Raw genomic sequence first — 15,771 nt, forward strand, 5'->3', positions numbered from 1 at the left:
AACCACAGGGTTGGGTTTGGCCCCTGACTGCTGAACAAAGCAAGATCTGAAGGTCTTTGCACTGCCACTGCTAAAATACACGAAGTTTTGGTTTCTGGTACCTTAGAAAACCCTGTAGTTTAAATGTGTTCTTAAAACTACCTCAGATTGCTGTGATGCAAACAGTAAAACCTTGGTATATCTTTTGAGGTATTACTTAAATAAAAAAAACCCTAAATAACCAAAACTAACCCCCCAGGAATTAAAACCAGTAGACTTTTCTACCAAATGACCTGGTATTACTCTTATTTTAAAATAAGGCAATTACCTCTGCTGCAGTTTTTGGGGGAATCAAACTTTTCTGCTTTGAAGAAGCACTGCTAATTTAAACATGAGGAATTTTTGGGTTAGCCTGGTCATTTTCTACCTTTATCTAGCAAACAAATAAATACGGTTTGACTGGTAACAGCTGCCACATACAAGTGGAGCAGGGTAGGAAGAGTTTTGTAATCATTTCTCCATCAAATACTGAACAGCCTTTCCTATGATAAGACCCCAGGGTCCTCTGGGCTGAGCCAGAAACTCCTCTGGACTGGAGCTGCACAGGAAGGGCACTCAGTGGAGGCATCTATTTCAAAAGCCACTCATAATGAAGATTAATTAGACCTCCTTTAGCAGCCCAAAGTTAAATACACACAGCCAAGGCCTTGGGCTTCCTCACAGCACCAGGAAGTTTCCATGGAAAGCAGAGAGGAGTAAAAAGTGGGCGAGAGAAGAAAGAGGCTCAGCTCCCATGTAAAGTTACTGTAAAAATGTTCCAGGGTTGACTTTTCTTGTTCACATTCAAGGATAAAATGCCTCAAGGGGCACTTTGAGCAAGGTGGGGTCACGTTCTGGGGCTGTTTGCAGCAGTGCAGCTTCTCCAGCCACGTTCTATTTAACTGCCTTTTCAGTGCCTTGGGCACTCCAGTCCCTTTATTCCACGCAATATTCCCAGTCCCTTTATTCCATGCAATATTCCCAGTCCCTTTATTCCACACAATATTCCCAGTTCTTTTATTCCATGCAATATTCCCAGTCCCTTCACTCCATGCAATATTCCCAATTTCTTCATTCCATTCAATATTCTTTCCTTTCAAAAGGCCAAACTCATGTACCTGTATCTTGAATTTTTCAACTGCAAGCTGGGCTTTGATTGGACTTCAGAGCTTTGCAATGACAATTTTCCTTCTTTCCCTTCCTCTGAGACATCCCTTGGTCTCGGATGCGGTCCGGGGTGAATTTATGCTTTGATCCCACATTCCCGGCCTAGGACAGGAATGAAAGCTGGGCTTGGTGATCTCAGAGGTCTTGTCCAACATTAATGAGTCCATTGTTTTAATCTTTTTAGCAAGGCACTGGTGCAGGGCGCCCTGCAGCTGAGGGTGTTGGGACAGGCTGGCAGTGACCTGTGCTTTTCCAGCTGCAGGATGCCTTGGAGTGGCTGCAGGGAGGTTTTTTAGGCAGTAGGTTTGACTTTTCAATCCCTTCCTAGGCCCAGGCTGTCCCCACTCAGTGCTTTGGAGCAGGGAAGGAGCCCTGAGTGTCCCCAGCACCTTTGGGCACACAAAATCCTCGCCGTGCCCCATTGTCAGGGCTGCTGACTGCTCTCATCAACTTCAAGTGCCATCGAGTGCTCAGCACAATGGCAAACCGAGGAGCCCTCCACTTCTTTCAAAGTGATCTTTGGGGTTTCATATTTATTTGCAAACCGGGGGCGGCGTGGATCCCAAAAGAAAAGGGTTTTTCCTCTTCACCCGGAGCTGGAGGTGGACACACGGAGCCAAGGCATGTTCTGCCAGCACAATGGCAACTTATGAATAAGATCATACTTGTATTTGCATTAACACGGCTGGCTTCTCCAGGCAGTTTTACATAATCTCCTTTTCAATGGGGAAGGGTGTCATTTCCCCTTCATTTCATACAGCCCCGCTTTGAAAATGTAGGGAGGAAGTATTTAAAGAAAGTCCGCATTTTATGAAAGGGAAAATTGCCGGCGTTCCTTTGTGTGTCTCAGTAGGATTTGGATAGATTACTCATACTTAAAAAGGAAGGGAGCTTTTGCTTTCTCTTCCCCTTTTTTAAAAACTTGCATTAACATGATGTATTGACATATTACAAAATCCAGGGAACGCTGGAGAGCGAATCAACCGCGGCTTTGTCCACGAGTTGCAACAAATTCTTAAAATGTCGTCACCTTCTGAAATAAAATTGTCACATTTTGGATACAGGCAACTTTTATAAGGACTAAAGCTCCACTTCTGAGATAGGGACAACAGCGTGTGCTCTCTCACTTGCTTTTTCTTTCTGTTTAAAAATTAATTCTCTTTTTAAATTTTTTCCCCCCTCTTTTGATCCAATGAGCTGGGTACGAGTGCAGCACGTTTGAACCATTTTCATAAATCAAGCAACTGGAATAGATTTTAATACAGAATTGTATTACTGCAGGAATGCCAGGCATGCAGGCTCGAAGCACTAACACTTCTATTAGTTGAATGGAAGCCAATCCTTTCGCTGTAAGCATATTAATGGAAAATAATTCCCCTGCTACATTTTGGGGGTCTCTGATGTCAAAAATCTTCCCTCAAGGAACTCACAACTTTTTGCCTGAGTTGTCCTGGTCTCGGGGGTGTTACAGCTGGTCAGTCACACCCTGAGGAATATGTTTTACAGGAGATATTAAAGCCCACTGAGCTGCTCTCCTCTCTCTGACATCCTTGGAGTGAAAATAAAGTCATGGAGAAGTAGAACACCAAGGTTCAGTGCTGGAAGAAGCTATCAGCTCCCACAAAGGCTTTCTATTCCTTCCAAGCCCTATATTTATATTTGCTGATGACTCCTTGTCAATCTGACACTTGCTAATCAACCTTTGATGATAATTGTAATTCTTGCTGAGGACACTTCATCCTAGGAGGTCAAAAGGACATTTTGTACACTGAAATGCACTCTGTGCCTGTATGTGACTGAATCCATGGGCACATGTTTATATTTACAAGAGATGTTTATGCTAACACTTTTTTTTGGGGGGAGTAAATTTTTTATCATTCTCCTTTCCCTCATTTGCTGCTGTCTTTTTGCCCCTATGAAATGTTGCTCATTGCTACATCATTACCAGGAATTAAAAGGGAGGGGTGAAAATTCTGCTTAAAACAGAGGGGGAAAAGAAAATTTTAGAGGTGCTTTTAGTAAAAAACTTGGTAAATATTCAGCTCTTTTTTTGTTGTTGTTTTTTAAAGAGAAGTGTTTTTTTGAAATCAGTTGATAACATCTTCATCTAAATCCAGTTATTATCTCCTATTTGAGAAGCACTCAGCTCAACAAGGCTTTGTGCCTTCACTGAGGTTTCCAGGTATCATCAGATCAAGAATCTTAAGTTAAGCATGGATAAAATATAACAATGTTTATTTTCTCCCTCCAAAAAAGAAAGCAAATACCTTGAGGCATCTGACACTGATGGTGTAGACTAAGCCAATGGGGAGGCTTTTCATTTCATATTTTGGCACTGAATTTTATTCATTTTTGAGTCCTTTTTCTCTTGACATTCCACAGGTTTTGGATGTGATGGACTAACCCCAGTCTAGATCTCTGCGAATAATCAGATTTTGAATATCAGGGTTTGCTAAGGAGTGCTGGATTTGCAGTTTGGGTTCCCAGCATTAGGAATTCCACCAGAGGATGGGTTTCCACTTGTACGTGGCACTCTTTGGAGCGCAGAGTCCTCTCCCAAGGGCAGCAGCACGGATCTGCTGCCAGGAGCTGCTGAGGGCACTGCCCTGCATCCCCCCTCCAATTGCCCTGGTCAGTCTGGTGTGCCAGCCTTGGAGCCAGAGTGCTGGGATAATATTCAGGATAATCCCTCCTTGTAGGAATCTCAGCATCACCTCGGTGCCTGGTACCCAGAGACTGCTTCTGGCTCAAGAACTGACCTCAATCAGAGAGCAGAAAAGCAAATCATCTCCCTGCTTCCACAGTTTGCTCCCGAAGGACTCCAGAACCTTGCATAAACAAAAACTAATTATAATACACACACACACACAGGGAGAAAAATTTAGTAAAAAGTCAAAGCTGTGCTGGTAGGCTGAACAAAAAGGAAGCTGGGAGAGTGAATGTCACAGTGCCATCTACTGACACCAGCCCCGAGCGGGGAGGGAGAACACCCAACTGCAGGGGGAAAAATAAATAAGGCTGGGAGTCTTGCAAGGATTATGTTTAAAGGAAGGAGATGACTGCTAATTAATGTGACAAGAGAGGAAGCCTCACCTACTGACAGGTTATTCATCCCACAAGTGTTAGAATCCTCCTCAGCGATGTCTGTTCTCATAATTCCTGGAGAAAGGCTCGTGCTGGAGGAACAGCTGACCAGAACCCTCAGTGCCAGCTCCCATCTTTCTATTTCCTCTCGATGAGCTTTACACCAGAGGAGAATTACAGCCTGCTCTGTGGCAAGCAATTTGAAGACATAAAGGAATGCAATTGTGGAATAAAACTCCGCTCTGTGTGCTGTGAGATAACTTCACCTGACACAGAAAATGAGCGGTAACTCGGAGGCAGGTAGGAGCAACATGTAATCCAGTTGACATAAATGAAAAGATGATATTGGCAGAAAATTGGGCTGCGTGTGAATATAAAGGCTGTTGAATAACAGGGAGTGGAAAATGACATGCTCAGCAGCAGCGAGGGAAAGATGAAAGGAGCTCAGGAAACATTGGTACGGGAGAAGCCAAGCACGAGTCAACAAAGGCTGGAATTCTCTGCTCCTCGAAGCAGAGCTGAGTGCTGCAGCTTCAGCCCTACCTGTGCTCAGGGCTGGCAAGTGGTAAAGTGTCAAAACAATTCCAGTTTATTCTCTGGTTGCTAATGTGCCAGCTGAAGTGGAGGCTGAGATGTTCAGCAAAACCATTACTAAGCAGAATGAGGCATCATCATCCTCTGTATCACTGTCAGTAATTCCAAGGTAAGGATGAAATGAAGGGCGAGCAGAGAGTGATTGAGGATGGAGAGGCAGAGGGGAAAATAAAGTCAAGAAGTGAGGAGACTGCAGCACGTTGATTGAAAAAAAGCCTCCTGTGTGCTCTGAAGGGTCGTGCCAAGTGTGAGAATTCAGGAGGAGGGGAGAAGTGAGCACCTGAGCTGGGCTTGCTGAGATTCACTCCAGGTACGTGGTGGCAGATGGAGCTCACATCCTGAGAGAGGCTGAGAGGTGAAAGTCATAATGAACAGCCTTCACAAGGTAAAAGCAGAAGAAATATTAGAGCTGTTACAGGAGAGCAAGAAGGAGATGCTCAGATTTATGAGTTCTTTTGGAGAGCGGCCATGGTTTGTCTTTATTTCCTAGTAACTGGTTCTTGATTTGAGCTTTGTCAGGTCATCAGATTAGTGCCATCAGCTCTGAAGGGTTTTCAGCCCTTCCTTTGGATCATCTAGCGGGCTCAAAATGAACATGTGGAGTGCAAGCAGGATCTGCTTTTGGGGGAGCTGTCCTGAAAAGCAAAAGCAATGGAAAAAAGTAAGGACAGAGAGAGAGAGAGGATTTTATTATGGCACCATCTGTCTCCTCGCTGTTAATATTTCTCTCCCCTCTTTGCAGCGATTCTGAAAATTGAAGGATGGATGTTGGGTTTAAGGGTTGAAGGATGGGTGTCGAAGGTTCCGGAAGGGACCATGGTTGTGGCTATCCCTCCACAGAGATGGGGGTCTGGCTGGAGGCCCCTGTGTGACATCGATCCTAAAAGTAACACACAGAGCGAGCCTTGGCTTGGAGTGGGGCCAGCGAGTGAATTCCAGCTCGGTGCTCCTTTCCCTGGCCCCATTCTCTCCTTCCTTGCTCTGCTTCATTTGAGGATTGTGCTGAGGGACCAGACCTGTCTCAGGCTGTGTGCTTTTTGCACAGCACCTGCAACAGACCCCTGCTGGATGCTACAGCACCCTGGCAAGGGCTCTGCCCTCGTGTTTTTCAGCTGACCCAAAGATTTCAAACAGCAGTTTCATTTTTCCTCTTTTAATTTAATTGGAGAACGTAAAAGGAGCTTTTGGCTTTTACTGGTGGAACCTGAGGAGGACTGAAGCGGTTTAAACTCAACAGACCTTAATCGTGCAGGGCAGCCTTCTAAACTTTTGTTTACCTCCTGTGAGCTGCTGAAGAGAGGAGGGGAAAAAAGGGAAGAAAAGAAAAAAAAAAAGAGGAAAAAAAGGCAGCTTTCAGTTACTGAACCCCCTCGTGGTATTGAATTCTAACCAAGTACATCCAGCCCTGCCAGCCAGAAATGCCAAAAGGAGGAAAGCTGCTGAATCAGAGGAGAATCAGGATTGGGAGGATGGTAGGGAATATGAGAGTAGCACTGGGTGAGTTCATTTGATAGACTTATTGCTCTTTTGTATTTGCAGATCATCTGGGAGCAAACTTCTCGAGGTTTTTTTATTATCATCGCCGGGTTTTGTTCCTAAATTATTTAGCAAATGTTTTCTGGGAGCTGCTTCCAGCATATAGATGAGTTATCCCCAGATAGTTGCTGGTCTAAGGAATAAGTTCTGCAGCTCTGAGCTGAGCTTGCAAGATGCCAAATCTTTGAGCACCCTGGGCTGGGTAAACAAGGAGCTCCTGGTGCTCTGCACCCCTTGGGTTCAAATCTTATTTACAGGGTGTAGAGTGCTCACTTCAGTGCTGCTGTTTCCATTCTGCTCCCCCAGTGAGTGACTCTGGAGGGTTTTTCAAATCCCTCGAGATTTGAAGGTTCCTGCCACATCCTCAGAGCCACCCTGGCACTTTGTGCTGCTGGGGGGCCCCGGTGGGCTGGCAGCACGTGGGAGGTGATGGACACCGAAGTCCAGCAGCAGCACAAGGTCACCAGGCTGGCCTGGGGCCCTTTCCTGACCCTCCCATGGCTCTGCAGTGTCCTTCTCCTTGGGACAGTGTCTCTCAGTCACCAGCTGGGAGTGTGGGCATGGTTTGGGAAGTTTGCTGAGTGCCCTTCCCTGCCAGGGTGGAGCAGCCCTGGGCACTCAGAGTGGACAGAGCTTTGCAGCCGTGGTGGCTGGGATGGAGCCCATCCTGCTGTGGGCTGCTCCAGAACACCCACATTTACCAGGCAGTCACTTCTCTTTAATTTCCCAAGCAGAGACATATTTGACCCCAAAATGAAATGATCCCACTGCTGGTGGGAGCTCTGAGCAAGTGTCCATTTCCCTGAAGACTTCACTGGGTGTCGAAATCCAGGGCTTCCCTCTGGCTGCCCTGGGACCCTGGCAGGGTCAGGAACCCCCCTGGACAGAGCCCCCAGAGACACTGGCTGTGATCTCTGGCCATGGAAAAGAGTTTTCAATCTTACAGGATCAATTACCAGCTCTGAGTGTTTGATATCAGTAATAATTAAGTGTGGCACGGGTGCAAAAGTAAAATTTTAGGATTCTAGATGAGGGGTCCAAAGGGCACAAGATGGAGGAAATTGGGTGTGCCTTGTCCTTTTTCTCCTTCTTCATGCCCTCCATGTCTCACTGTGGTGTTGGCATTTTTCTGTTGGTTCAGGCTGGGGACACACTGTCCAACGTAGGTGACAGATATTGGCACGTTCTTGTAAATGCAGCCCAGGGAGTTTCTGGTATTTAATGTTTGTCACATCCCACTGAGGGCAGAGCCCCACACGCTGCCCTGCAGGACAGAGCTGGGCAGGGCAGCAGAACATGTGAGAGATCAACAGAATAAACAACCTGGAAACCAGCACAGACCAATTCTGGCTTCTGCTTTGGCAGGGGGCTGACAGACAGAGACTTTCTACAATCTCAGAATTATCAATACCGCAGATTGTGACAACTGGGGTGCCAACCCAAACCCAATTGGATTTTGAGGCACCAAGCAGCCCCTGTGGCACGTTTTCAGCTCGTTTATTGTTTTGAAAAATGCCAGTCTGGTGGCATTATCAGGAAACTGAGGAGATACAGCAGGAATATCTTTGCTGAGAGTGGTTTGCTACAGGAAGCTGTGCAGTCATCAGCTGATTAATGCCAATTTATTTAGAAATAGAGTCTGGCCGTGGCTGTCTGCTGCTCCAAAAGATCCTGTTGTGTCCTTTCTCTACCACACTCGCTGGAGCATGTTTGCTAAAGTTGCTGTTGCATATGTTTGGGCAATAAAACATTTACAGCTATTTCAGAAATTGCTGCAGTAGGCAGTTTTCCTCATTAATTTTACCATGCTGGATGGGATTTCACGAGGTGTGAAGGCGTGCAGAGTCATACCTGACACCATCCCTGCTCCTGCTCGTAATGCCAACCTCTTTAAGGAAAAATGAAATCAGAAGGGGATGTTTTGGGGGGAATGGAAGTGGCAGCTCCACATCCAGTGATCAGCCAGAGAATCACAGAAAATCCTGAGCTGGGAGGGATCCACAAGGATCATCCATGTCCTGCTCCTGCAGATTCACTCTGATTGTTCTTTGCTCCTTCTTGCCCAAGACTATGGAGACTTTAGAATTCTTCGGGGACCCTGCAGGGAGAAAGGGGCTATAAAAATATAACAATAATGATTTCTTTCTCCCGCCTCCATCTGAGGAATCTCTGAGCGTGTTTCAAATATCAAAGAGCAAGAAACCCATTGTAGTGCTGTCCCCTGGGTAAAGGTGGGAAAAGGAAGCCCTGAGAGATATCAGGAATTGTACAGGGCTAAATGGAAAGCAAGCAGCAGATCAGGAGACAGACCTGAGGGCAGAACCTTTGGGTTCTGACCCTTTTTGCAGGAGCTGTCCTCATTTTGGGGAGAGTTTTTTTATTCTGTGCCCTTAAACACTTCATATCTGGTCGAAATTTGGATGTTTCCTGCAGAAAGAAGGCTTCTCTTCCATTTTAAAAGGGATGCCTGCACTAAAATACAAGAAATCAAAGAATGCTCTGCTCCATCCTCTGTCCCAGAGCTGTATCTCAGCCTGAGTCTCCTGGAAATATTAAGACAGATGATGGATAGAGACAGGTCAAAGCAGAGAAGCTCTGGAATTATTCTTTTCATATTCCAAAAGAATGAGCTCATGTTATTCCTCACTTTCAAATTTGTCCCAATTTATGGGGTAGATAAGGCTGGAATTTTGAAGGGCAACATCACAAATTGCTTTTCTTATTGATTGAGCTTTTAATGTGCCAACAATGAAAACAATAAAACTTGCATTTAAAAACAAACATTTCTAGCACAGGAGTTGCATTAAAATGACACAAATTGCTTTTGTGGGCTGAATTTAACAGAACACCCATGAGGTTCCACTTAAAAACAACAAGCCAACAAAAATCAAATTGCATTGTTTTACTGGCAAACAAAATGGTGAGCACGCCTTGGGCTACGTTTTCAGCGTGTTTTCTTGGGAGATCAAAGCTTAAATCCCATTAACCCTTCAAATGTCAGCCTGGTGAGTTCCTTGCCTTTACCTCTGAGCTTCTGGTGCTGCCTTCAGCAGGGAGCCAGGGCTCTGCCTGGGTCTGCTCCTCCTCCTCCTCCTTTCCCCCACCAGCATCTCCACCTTGTAAGTGGGCAGAGTTCAAACAGCCCCTTTAGCCAGCCCACGTTGCTTCCCCACTTTACTGACTTGGAGATCTGGACAGGAGCCAGCACTCAAATACATTTATTTTGGTTTTTTTACCGCTCACTGTGATGCCTCAGGTTTGGCTTTTCTATTTTTCAGGTTCTGTGCTGCTTCAGTGTGTGGGTCTGGGCTTCACATGAGGAGATGCTGAGCTCTGTGCACAGAGCAGGGACACAAAACAATTCCTGCTCCAGCTGGGCACCAAGGACAAATGATCCAAACCTCAGCCCAGGAGCACAAACACCGTGGGCTGGAGAGAGAAAAACAAGCAGGATGGGACTGCCTGGGCTGGAGCTGGAATGGGACAATGAACTCCAAGGTGCCAATGGAGCAGAACTGATCCCAGGGAGAGCCCCGGGAGCGCTTGTGCATTTTGGGACCATTTGGGTTCATCTTGGGTTCATTTTGGGCCATTTTGGTTCATCTTGGGTGCAGCCCTGGCTGGGCTCTGGTGCTGCCCAAGGTGCATCCATGGAGGAGATCCTTTAATAAATCCCTGCTTTGTTCTTCAGCTCTGTCCAGCTCTGTTCTAGGCCAGTTTTCATTACCCCCCTGGCAAGTGGCTGAATGGCTTTGTTGGCCAGCAGAGCGATTTTGGAGCAAATTAAGATTTGTTGGGTGCTTGTTAAAGACATCAGGTATGTTGGTGGTGGATAGCTGGTCGCTCACAGTGAAGGAAAACTGATTTATTTTGGTGTTTGTCACCTGTTCCAACCACCACTGGACATCTGACATGCTTCCTAAATAAATAAATGCCCACCAAATGCCACTTCCTGAGGGTTTGCTGCTTTCTCAGGGATAATAAATGAATATTTTGCACAAATATGTGGTGGGCCAGCTCCTAATCTGCCTTCACCCTCATTTCCCTGCTCTGCTGGGGACTTGCCTCTTGGGCAAATACAAAAACCCTTCCAAGCAGTTGTTAATTCCGAATATCTGCGTGTCCACATACATAACAAGGATCAGGAAAACAGAACAGGTGCAGCATTTTGGGACTTGTTTGGGAGCAGGGAAAGATTTGGGGAGCATGGAAAGGTTTGGGAGCATGGAAAGGTTTGGGAATGTGGAAAGGTTTGGGGAGCAGCAGCTTCTCCCCTTTTTGGGACTGGTTTGAGTGCAGGGAAAGGTTTGGGATCATGGAAGGGTTGGGAAAGCAGCAGCTACTCCTCCTTTTGGGACTGGTTTGGGAACATGGAACGGTTTGGGGAGCAGCAGCATTTTCCCCCTTTTGGGAGTGGTTTGAGGGCAGGGAAAGGTTTGGAAGTGTGGAAAGGTTTGGGATCATGGAAAGCTTGGGAAAGCAGCAGCTACTCCTCCTTTTGGAACTGGTTTGGAAGCATGGAAAGGTTTGGGATCATGGAAAGGTTTGGGGAGCAGCAGCTTTTCCCCTCTGAATATTTGGGAGCTGTAAGATTTATCCACCCCAGCCTGTGGTGACACTGAGAGTCCCACGGATGCTCGAAGCATTTGGAGACGTGCCAGCAGAAAGGGGTCAAAAGGGAGGATTTTTTTTTTTTTCCCCCCCGTGAAATCCAGGGGAAAAAAAAAAGTACAGAAAGAAAAGGGAAAGAAGGAGCCTGAAGTGAGGAGCCGTGGCAGAAGGTGGACGTGGCCCAGCTCACCCAGGAGCAAACTGCATTTCCCCTCGCTGGGCCTCCTGTGCACATGCCAGAGCTGACTGCAGAAATGTGCAGCTCCAGTGCCAGCCCACAGCTGTGTGCAGCTGTGGCCAGCTGTGCCTCCCAGCCCCTCACAACTGGATTTTCACACAGGAACATCCCCTTCCCAAAGGGCTCCCCCAGCTCGTGGAAAACACAGCCTGTTGTTGAGAGGGCATTTTGGGGAGGTCTTTACACCCCCAAATAACTCAATTTGGGATTTCTTTTTCCAGTCCCACACCCTCCTGCCCCCTTTCCCTTTAGGAATGCCTCATCCTTGTTCTTTCCAAGAGAAAATGAGAGTTCAGCTCACTGAGCTTTCCTTTTGGAGGATTGGGATGTGAAACCTTGGAAGGCCAAGGACACAAATATGATCTGTGAGCAGGGACAGGACCTGGGGGAACAACTGGAGCTGTGTCAAGGGAGGTTTTGTTGGATTTTAGGACAAGATTCTTCCCCCAGAGGGTGTCAGGCACTGAACAGCTCCCCTGGGAATGGGCACCAAGGCTGCCAGAGCTCCAGGACAATGCTCCGAGGGACAGGGTGGGATTTTTTGGGACTGTGAAGGGTCAGAAGATGGACTGGATGACCCTTGTGGGTCCCTTCTCACTCAGGATATTCTGTGATTCCATGAAATCAGGGTTGTGTCCTCCTGAATACCAGCAGGGACACTCTGCCACAGGATGGCAGTGCCTGTTTGTCACCCTGCAGTGCCCATGTGGTACGGCAGAGTCCCTAAATCCCTAAATCTGTCCCACAAACCTCAGGCACAGAATAGCATCTCCCTTTTCCTTAAATTTGTCCCACAAACCTCAGTCACAGAATAAAATCTCCCTTTTCCCTAAATTTGTCCTACAAACCCCAGGCATAGAATAAAACTCCCTTTTCCCTAAATCTGTCCTACAAACCCTGGGCACAGAATAAAATCTCCTTTTTCACCCTGATGTGCAGGTGCTTCAATGCCATAAATCAACAACAAATGCCATAAATCTGAGGCAAATGAGAAAGGATAAGAGGAAGAAGAAAAGAGGAAAAATATTTGAAAGGTTTTTATTAGTTTAGAAGCTGGCTGATGATGGATTGGATGATTTGAAAGGTCTTTTCCAACCTGAGTGATCCCATGAAGTTTGCTTGAGAAGGTTCAAGGAGAATCTCTCATTCAGGAGCAGAAGGTACAGAAGTTTTGTTATTTTCATTCCTATTCTTAATTTACTCTAAATCTGTGAAGAGGAAAACTGAATTTTATCATGGGTGAGCAAAAAAAAAAAAAAAACAACCAACCAAACAAAAAAAACCCCAGCCTTTTCCAATGTCTTTATTTCTGGCAGTTTGGGGATATTTAGGAGTGGCAGAGGTTGTTATTGCATATAGGAAGGTTTTATTGCTTCCCCTTCAGTGCAAACTCGGTTGTGTCTGTCCCCTCAATTTCCCCTTTTGCCACTGGGACGAGGAAATGAAGAGAAAGAAGGGAAACACCAAAAAAACCAGCACTTTTTCCCTTTGCCTGCCACTCAGAGCCTGCCCATGTTTTTTGGGGGAGAGGAGAAGCCAAAATGTATCTCCAGACACAGATTTTGCCTTCTCAGACAGGACTGGAGAGGAGCTGGGAGGGGATTGCCTGTGCCACCCTCTGCCATGGGTTTTGTCTCTGCAGCTCAGCAACTCTTGCAGAGACTTGTCCCAAAAAATTCACATTCCACAGCCAGACCTGCCAGGACGCTGCTTTTTCCTCAGTTTTCCGGGGGATTTCAGGAGCGTGGGGAGCTGCAGTAATGCTGTGCTGGAAACCCAGATCCAGGGAGAATTCCCCTGCACAATGGGTTGCTTTTAGAGAGGTTTGCTCCGAACGCAGAGTCCAATTTCCAATGTGAAGCGAGGTGTGATTTTTAATTTCGTTTTGTATGGGTTTGGTTTTTTTTTTATTTTTTTTTTTCCCTAATCCCATCATCATTATTCTGCTCTGAGCCCCTCTGCCAGAGGCTGGGGCTGGTTTGAAATGCAGCTCCTTCCCCTGGTGCTTGCACGGAAGAAAGGCTGACCTGGACACTGGGTGGCCGTGCCCAGCACTGGTGGCACCATGACAGGATTCCCAAAATCCTTAAAATCCATCCCCTGCTCTGAGGCTGCTTTGCAATTGGGAATATCCCTGTTTTATACTTGCTGTGGGATGACTGATGTGGTTTCTTTCCACAGTGAAGAATTCGGATGGGTTTTGCTTCCATCTGAGGGTTGCTGTGATGTAACACAGAAACATCATCCCCTTACGGGGTGCTGGTGGTGCCTTTGGGGTGGGAATGTGGGATCCCACCCCTCTGGCGTTCCCACAGGGTCGTGCTGGACTTTTCTTTATCCCACAGACACGCTGAGGTTGGCCAAGTGGAACTTTTCCCCAGCTCTACATTCTCACACGCCATTTCTGTACAGGAAAGTTAATATCTTGGGTTTTTCCTTTTGGAAAGTGAAGGCATCAAACAAGCAGGACCTGGTGGGCTCCGGAGGCATCCTGGAGGCATTAGATATGGCTGGCATTTGATCCAACAACTGAGGCTTCCCTGGTTTCGTGGTTCCCCCTTTCTCGTGCCCGTGCGCGCACAATGGGCCCCATTATCAGCGCCATGTGCAAGCCCCAGAGAAGGGCAGATGTTTCCCACCCAAAAAATTCATTCCTCTCAGGCTGACACACAGAGAGGCCTCTCCCCAAGACCTCCAAGGTGCACGTTTCTGGGGGTTTTGTGCACATTTGGGGAGCAGCAGAGAATTCCCTCCCTGCCTGGTTTGCTGACGTTCCCAGCAGGAATAAAAGCTGGGATGGTGGAGGAGAGCGGCTGCTCTCAGCTGGAGCGTGCTGAGGGCTCTGGGCATGGACACACCTGGACTTTGGGAGAGTTTTTTTCCATCAGAATAATTTCCTGATTGTTGGTGTCAATGCTTCTTGGATAAAAACTGCCCTTGGAGGGGATGGGATTGATGTGCAAGTGTTTAAAGAGGGATCTCTGTGTCTAAAAACGGATCTAAACCTAAAATTCTAGGTTTAAAAAGGGGACCAGCGAGGTCTGAAAGGAGATCTCTGGGTCTAAAAAGGGATCTCTAAGTCCAAAATGGGATTTCCAGGCCTAAAATGGGATTTCTAGGCCTAAAAGGCATCACTAGGTTTAAACCAGGGTCTCTAGGCCTAAAATGGGATTTTGGGGTGTAAAAAGGGATCTTTAGGCCTGAAAGAGCATCTCTGGGTCTAAAAAGGGAATCTCTGAGCTTGAAAGGGCATCTCTGGGTCTAAAAAAGGAAACATCCAGGTCAAAAAAGAGGATCACTAGGTGTTAAAAGAGTGGGATCCTGGATGCTGGGATCCAGGATGTGCCACCCCAAAGTGGCAAGGGAGGCAGTGGGAAGAACAACCCCAAACCAAATTCTTCTTGTCACCAGCTCAGCCCAGAAAATGTGTTCTTCCATGAGCAGCTCCGCTCAGCCAGGCCCTGTCCTGCCAAAGACACATTTCAGGGAAATCAGGGCATGGGAAAAACACAGGCACTCCCCACATTGGTCACTCGGTACCTAAGTGAGGTACAAATTGGGGTACCAGGGTGATAGAGGGTGTTCAACCCAGGAAAAAGTGCTGGGGGGGAAATCTCTTGGGAAAAAAAAGGCAAATTCTGGTATTTTCCAGGTGTGTGAAATGGGATCATGTTCTCCTGCAGTGAACTGGAAGAAAAGAACATTTAAATTCTAAATATTAAGTCACCAAACTATTGATAAAAGGATGCTTTTCATTTAAGCTCTTGCCTCCCTGTGAAAAACCATTGTTTTGGGAAAAAAACCCAATTTATTGACTCTGTTTCAACTCAAGATGGAGCATTCCTGAAGTGGAGGTGTGCTTCCCATCCTCTTCCAAATTAAATGCTCCAATTTTCCATTTGGAAATTACTTTTTACTTCCATTTTTGTATAGCATGAATACTTTTTTTTAAAAAAAAAAAAGTATTTTTTAAATATTGATTTTAATATTAATAGAAAAGTATTTTTCTATTTTGACTTTTTTTTAAAAAAAAGCCAAAAATAGAAATGGAGTTATTTGGATTTTAGCTGGAGCTGGGGAGGAAATATTTTGTGTGGGAACTGAGAGGATCTTTGAGTATCTCAACATTTTGAGCCCTCCTTCTATTCTGATTTTCCAAAATACACCTCAAAAATGTGGGGAGAAGCAGAAATCCAGGAGAGATTCCAGCTTACAAGGAGCAGCTCAGTGTGAAGGTCAGCTCTCCGTGTTCTTGCACAGCACGTGCCAGAATATTTCACTGCTGGGACAGAAAGTCTGTATTTAAGTAGCAATAACTCACACGAGGGATTGACAGGTTGGAATGCACCTGGTTCAGGCTGTTGGTCGCTAATATCATTCCCAGTTTTCTCTGCTGAAAGGCAGCTGGGATAGTTTATGGGATGTCCAGCCTTTCTTAGAGCTGTTTTACTTAAATATGCCCCCAAATTAAACTCCTGGGGTGGGATCCCTCGAGGGACAGATAAATTTAGGAGTGTGGTGGA

General features: G+C 46.3%; 1 long non-coding RNA gene across 3 annotated transcripts in view; it reads left to right on the plus strand.

The window, feature by feature from the left end:
* Positions 1-1,555: 1,555 nt before the first annotated feature.
* Positions 1,556-15,771, plus strand: part of LOC146765466 (uncharacterized) — a 28,333-nt gene continuing 14,117 nt past the window's right edge. Inside the window, exons 1-2 of one of the 3 annotated variants that reach the window (XR_014950039.1) lie at positions 1,571-10,216; positions 12,188-12,408. This is a non-coding gene — a long non-coding RNA (uncharacterized LOC146765466). Of the gene's footprint in view, positions 12,409-15,771 lie in introns of all 3 variants that reach the window. The other 2 variants (XR_014950037.1, XR_014950038.1) reach the window with 2 other exon arrangements.

The sequence above is a fragment of the Lonchura striata genome, chromosome 24 (genome assembly GCF_050655825.1).
Source record: "Lonchura striata isolate lonStrDom1 chromosome 24, ASM5065582v1, whole genome shotgun sequence".
Classification (NCBI taxonomy): Eukaryota; Metazoa; Chordata; class Aves; order Passeriformes; family Estrildidae; genus Lonchura; species Lonchura striata.